The sequence below is a fragment of the Molothrus aeneus genome, chromosome W (assembly GCF_037042795.1).
Source record: "Molothrus aeneus isolate 106 chromosome W, BPBGC_Maene_1.0, whole genome shotgun sequence".
Lineage (NCBI taxonomy): Eukaryota > Metazoa > Chordata > Aves > Passeriformes > Icteridae > Molothrus > Molothrus aeneus.
The window spans coordinates 3,381,493-3,388,309 of NC_089679.1; the positions used below are offsets into that span (position 1 = coordinate 3,381,493).

The 6,817-nt window shown below is 50.0% G+C and overlaps 1 long non-coding RNA gene across 1 annotated transcript; it reads left to right on the forward strand.

The window, feature by feature from the left end:
* The first annotated feature begins 2,965 nt into the window (after positions 1-2,965).
* LOC136568546 (uncharacterized) lies at positions 2,966-6,080 on the forward strand. The gene is made up of 2 exons (XR_010785247.1): positions 2,966-3,124; positions 5,366-6,080. It is a non-coding gene; the product is annotated as an uncharacterized lncRNA (long non-coding RNA).
* Positions 6,081-6,817: the final 737 nt, after the last annotated feature.

Sequence of the window (6,817 nt, forward strand, 5' to 3'; positions counted from 1 at the left end):
CCAGGCCTGCCAAAGGCTGGCCATTGGCAGATATTTAGACTTACATTGGTTTGCATAATGACCTGCCCTTAGGCACTTACAGAACAAGAAATTGGTATGCTTGTGTGTTCCCTGCTTCTTGCCCTTATTTTTGCCTTTTTTCTGTTGTCCACCCCCTAAGGATTTCTGGCCTGGATGTAAAGCAACTGTCAAAGCAGACACTTTGTGGTCTACAGCACCTAGTTTGGCACATGCGTGGACCATGTCTGTTAGCGTCCGGTCACCTGGAAGAGCATCTATGATCTCTGACAATCACTATTTGCGTTGTTCCGAGCTAACTGCTTGCATAAAACCTGCCTCAAGATATCATCGTCAACCTGTTTCTCCAGGGCTGCTGCAAGTTTCTCAACAAATGGCAGAAAGGGTTCATCTGCCCCTTGAGTTATTGTCACATATCATGGCTTGGGAGAGGCCATTTCTATAGTTCTTAGCAATGCATTAAACCCTACCCTTACGACTCTGCTCAAGAACAGCAGGGTCACAGGTAGCCTGAAGATCAGGATTGGAAAAGGCCTGTTCTCCGAGGAGAACGTCTATTCCCACGTAAAACCTAGGATCTCCCTGAGGCAATTGCCTGTTGTCTGCTGCAATCCTTTCAGCGACCTGCCTCCACTTGTCCAGAAAAACCCTAAATTGCACAGGCTGGAACAATATTTGAGCTATATGTTTAATATCAAATGGAGCAAGCAGGTCTGTGTTTAGCACTCTGAGAACTTGCATAACTTGTGCAGAGCCAAGGCCATATTTTGCCACCTTATCTTGCAAATCTTGGACCACCTGTCATCTCGGGTTCTTTAGCTGGTCAGAGTGACCCCAAGAAATGTTAGAAAGTCTCTTTTCCCAGCCCAGCGCTCGAAGAAGGAGTCAGAGCTCTTCAGTTCTCAGTCTCAAGGTTGTTTATTGTATCTTATCTATAAAATTTTTTTCCTGTCCAGCCGAGGTCTGCTCAGCAAGACAGTCCAAGGCACTCTGCCTCCCCCAGGGCGGTGTTATCTTTTTATACTAAAAACTACATGTACAATATTTACATTACTTTCTGTGAAAAATGCATGTATTTTATGATTGGCTTTTCACAAATATTAAAATGAATATTATATGTGTTGTGTTAGAAAGTAATATGAAAGTATTAATTCTCTTAAGTACTGTGTTAAATATAGTTTTAGGTTATAAAAATTGTTAAAGTAGAAACGATGCTATGTAGGATACTCTTTTTAAAAAGAAAGGACTCGCAGCGAGATAGCAGCCACAGGACACCTAAATCTTTCAGAGAAGAAGAATTTATGGCCCTCTTATCAGAAGAAACCAACTTCTTCCCGCCTCGAAGGCGCTGTTAAGATTTGGAGGAAGAAATTGACGATGACCAGACAGAATCCTGTATTTGAATGGAATTTATGCATCATGTATGAAGTGTATGAATATGCAACAGGCTATTGTTTTTAAGGGTTGATCCTTTGTTAAGGTGTGTCCTTTTTCGGGCTCGTGCTGCCCAGAAAAAGGTACCCGTACGTCCGTAACTCTTTGTCTTTATTGTCTCATATTGTCCTAATTCAGTTTGTCCAAATTATTATTACTCTAATTGTATTACTATTTTTATAACCATTTTATTACTATTAAACTTTTAAAAATTTTGAAAACAAATGATTGGGGTTTTTAACACTTTCCAATATCTATCACCTATGTTAGACAGTGAGCTTCTATTCTAAACCAATTAAAAGTGCCAACATCACCCAAAAGATGGAGGCTAAGAAAAAGGAGAAAGGCTGGACACACCCCGATTCCTCCATCTTGCCCCCTGAAACCCCATTCTAAAAACTTCAAAAATCTATTTTTTCACCCTGTGATAAATTCACTATCATTCTACTTAAACTTTCGTGGTTTGTAATTCTTCATATAAAGGTTGGCAATTGTTTTTTCCAAGGACTAAATCAAAGGCACAGGAGTCTTGGGCTCTGTGCCAAGGTCTCTGAGCCCCCTGGGCAGGGGCTCGAGCCCTCCAGGGCAGCCAGAGGAATTTCCTGGGTTCCGACACTGTCAGGCAATCACATCATGCCTGTCAGCTTGTCCCATATTTGAGACAGCTTTATACATGGGAAAAGCTTGAATCACTCTTTGTGGTGGAACATTGTCTTCGTGAACCACCTGTGTCTCCTCCGCAGATGCTGGATTAACTGTTTGACTGACATCTGTGGCCCCTTCCCCCAGATCTGGTGTGGTGTCAGCTTCCCAGCGTGGCATTCCCACTCTTTCTAGCAGGTTCCAATCCCCAGTCTCTAAAGCTCGAATCTTAACTGCTTCCCAAAATTGGCACAGGTTCTTGGGGCGCACGGTCACCCGACAGGGGGGCAAAGTCCAGAGATTACTCAAGGGACGATGACGCCGCCTGTCGGTGACGACATTCTGCCGCCAGGGCACGCCTCTGCCTGGGGGCTGGCCATTGGCATTCATCGCTGTCGCTGTCCCAATCCAGGGATGGGGAGGACAGCCTGTGGGCAGCAGGGGGTGGTGGGTTGGCCAGAGGCGCTGAAGTCGACGGACCAACTGTGGACTGTGAAGCTGAGGGGCTGGTTACAAGCCCTGCTATGGGCGGGCCGGCCGCCGGCGGTGCCACGGCCGGGGGCCCAGCCGTGGATGGCGCAGCTAGAGGTGCGGCGGCAGGCGGCGTGGCGGTGGGCGGCGGCACTACTGGCGCCGCTGTGGGGGCTACAGGCGTGGCTGCCACCGGCGCGGGCTGCAATGGCAAAGCTGCAAAAGACATTAAGTAAACCGAGTCAGCCGTCGCGCAGGGAGTAGGAGGAGGAAGTGGTTCTGCAACTAAAGGTGAGGGGGGGTGAAAGAGAATACAGTTCCTGTTGTGTGATTTACCAATTGGAGAGACGCTGCTAGTGCGGCAGTCACTGTTGCTGTTGTCTGCGCAGGCGCCATGGAAAAGGGGGGGAAGGCGGGGGGTGTGACGTTGGCTGGAACAAATGCTCACCAGCAGGCGCTGACGATGGGTGCGGCCAGTACATCTGCACAGGCTCCACGGCTGACAACAAGGGAGCTGACGGAGTGACCGGTCCAGCTGTGGTGACCGCCGCTGATGGAGGTGGTTCCGCCCTCACTCGCGGTGCAGGGGGGAAAATCTGAGTCGGGAGTAGCATCTTCTGCTGGCCGTGAAAGAGTCGGTCTCCGGCTTGCAGGGGGGTGAGGCAGAGTGGAAATTTTCCAGAGTAGAGATCCATTTTCATTTAGGTGAAATGTACATCTTTAAGTCTGTAGCTTGCTGTTTAGTCTGACTGCCTGTCCTCGCGAAGGGCCTGTGTTTGGAGGGACTGCTTCAGCCGAAGGACAAGAGATAAGGGGGGAGGGGGGGGGCAGACAGAGCAGGGCAACCTGACCCCGGAGTTCTTTCTGATAAAGAAGAATTACCGACAAGTGTCACGCGCGAAATCAGTGGAATGAATATGTATGAACCTATTGTGAAATTGCATGTATATGTATTTGAGAGGGAGATAAAAGGGGATCTGGAGTTCCCAGAGGTACGCATGTCATTTTAGGGGAATGATTCCCACATGCGTCCAGCGCTGTAATATACATACCGGCTTTAGAACTTTCACAAAAGTTGTGGAGTTTGTTTGCTTACGCAAATCAGGGGGAAAGCGGGACCGGCAGGCGGGGCCAAGCGGCTTGTGGGACAGCGCAAGGCCGTCCCACTGGGTGAGGCAAGGCTGGCTAAAACACAGACATGTCCGCTGCATCCCGCGGAGCGCAGGCGGGTATCACCGGTGGCTGGAGCGGGGCCGGCTGTTGCAGCAGCTCGCCAGCCACTCTTAGCGGGGCAGGGGAAAGCCAATCCACTGGGCGCAGCAGCAACAGTTCTGGCACCGCCAGCGGCTGTGGAGGGGCTGAAAGCAGCATAAACGGGGAGGGGCCATTCCCTGGGCATGGTCGGGACGTGGCTATCGTGCTTGGCGGTGCCAGTTTTGTGGGAGGAGGATATGTTGGTCTCACAGAATCATAGGGATGAGGCTATTTTGGCGGAACATAATCTCTAGGCGAGAGATAGGTTCCGCGGGGGGTCCCCACGTCCCCCACCAGTCTGCAGGGAGCCGGAGAAAAGCCGGCAGCTGCCCGGCCTGCCAATCCTTCCCCCAGGGTGTCGGCACCCCCAGAGGCACCCTCTGAGGCCCTCATTTCTGATTCACTTTCCCTCTGGCTGTGGCCTCTGAAGACATGGGACAGGAGTCTCCATACAGGTATGAGTCGAGGCACAGTGGAATCCCCATTAGTAACTTCTTCCAAGAGCTGGTAGCCCAATGCCTCTCACAATTGCAGACTAAAAGTGGTCTCTATATCTACCGGAAAGTAGTGAGATTTGGCCCAGGCAAGCAGAATGCAGAGCAACTCATCTGACACAGAGACTCCAATAAAGCAAATAATGTCCTTCCACACAGAAACGATCGCGTGTTCTTCCCTAGAGAGGTGACTCCCCATCGTGAAAACACTGGCCCCTAACCTCCAGCAAGAGGTACTGACTGTCCACTTTGCTGGGGAATTCGTTCCTGCCTGAGCTTTTAAGCTATCAGGGCAAAACCGCAATCCCAGTCCTTTTCAGGAGGATGCGGGGAAAGGCCGTTACCTCTCCGGGGGAACAGAGGGTGTCCAGACGTGGATAGGCAGCACAGGCACCGTGGGGTCCTGGCGGAGTTCCAGCAGGGGTCCGAGGCGTCTCTTCATCCGTCCTACAATCCACGAAGGGCTGACCTATGCAAATCACATCAGTGTCACCAGATGTAGCTGTTGAGTAAGAAATGGACACAGACTCATCAGAAGGCTGATTGGCATAGCCTGCATGCTCTATATTTGGAACTGCTCCTTTTATAAGCTGTTCCAATCTAGGTAGATTTCATTGGTCATTCAGTTAATACATTTCACCTGATTGGCTAATTAACAAGATGCCCTTCTTTGAGAAAAACATGAAAACAGAGAGTAGGGAAACAACACCTGCAGGTTGTTTATAATCATAAGCTATTATTACTTATCTTCAACTCCCTAAAGTCTCTCAGGCTGATTCTGGGAAAACTTACCTAATTTTCTCACTCTCTGACCAGGCTGTTACATCCACACATATCCATTTTGAGGTTTGTTTTTGTTTTGCGTCCAGGGTGGTTGCTGCCCCCCCCTTCCTCCTGGCTTCCTGAGTATTGTGATGCATGAGAGCTTGGGATTCCTGCGAGAGTTGGGGGCGAAGGGGGGTTGATTCCTTCCAGTGGGGCAATTCATCTCAGCGGCCACACAGCATGATCCCTCTGACGAGAGATACTGTTGCCATGTGGTTTTTGCCCAGGTTTTTTCTTTTCCTTTGGCACTGTAACTGGAGGTTTCTGGTCTGCTTCTCTGCTGCTTGGGAGCCCAGAGCCAGTGCGTGCCATGCCGGGACCCGGGAGTACCCTATCCCCTAACGGGGTTGCCCGCTCTGCACAGCCCGACCCCGAGACCTGCCATTGCCGGTGAGCTATCCAGGGGAGTGATTCCCTGTCCAGCCCTGCTGTTCTCTGCCACTGCTTCAGGGCTTCTTGCTACATTTTAACCTGACATCTGGACACCCTGCAGCTTCTGGCATGGCCCTGGAGTCTCTGCTACACTTTGTCACCCCAGGTCTGCTTGACTCTGCCATTCCATCTTGCTACTTCCGAGGTTTCTGCTACAGCTCATTTCACCATCTGGAGGGGCATTGAGACTTCCCCTGGAGGTTTGTAAAGGAAGCCCCTTTTCTATCTCTTCCACCAGCTCGTTCACCATTATTGTGTGGAGGGTGGGCTGAGTTCGCACCACAGCGCCCCCTGCAGCTGTGGGGGAATCATCGCACCTGCCCTGCCCAGCCAGGAGCCACCAGCATCCCTGCCGGCTGTGACCATAATTACACCAAGGGGGAAAGTGCCTGACAGCCGAGAGAAGGCTGTTACTGGGTTTCTGTTTTTGTTTGTTGTTGCTGCCATTATTGTTGTTTGCCTTGTTATACACATATATATAAGTAAAGAACTGTTATTCCTTTTCCAATATATTTGCCTGAAAGCCCCTTAATTTCAAAATTATAGTAATTTGGAGGGAAGGGGGTCATATTTTCCATTTCCAAGGGAGGTTCCTGCCTTCCTTGGCAGATACCTGTCTTTCAAACTGAGGCAGTTGGTATATGTTTTTTTCCCTTTCTCTCCCCCTGGGATGCAGCTGCTTATGGAGATGAGATACAGAGCATTACAGACACATCACCCGCCTCCTGCTTTATTCCTACATCGCATGACTTGTGGTGGTTGGTATTTGATTCATTTATTGGGAAGAGCTCTGCAGCCTGACTGCAGGAGCAGGTGGAGTAGAGCTCCAGTGCTACTTTTAACATGGGATGGCAATCACTCACCCACACCTGGCACTCATTCTGATCTCTGGTCCTTCCTCTGAGACCCACACACACAGCTTGGCTGGTGGCTTAAATGAAGCAATTTCCATTAACATGAACACCCACAGAACTGTTGTGCCCCACCAGCTTAAGGCAGACTGGTATCTGCACACCTCCAGGCGCCCAGAGACATTTCTACACTGGAAACTGACCTTGGCTTTGGGTTTGATACTAGTTGTACCCAAGTATCTGACATGGGACTCCCAGGAGGGACCCTCTGGAATCACAGCTCTGCTCCAGCAAGCTCCCCTAGCCCTGACACGGTTCAAGACTGCAGATAGCAGCTCCGACAGCTGACCAGAAACAGGATAAAAGCTTTCCACTGAATGAAATAAAGAAGCCAAA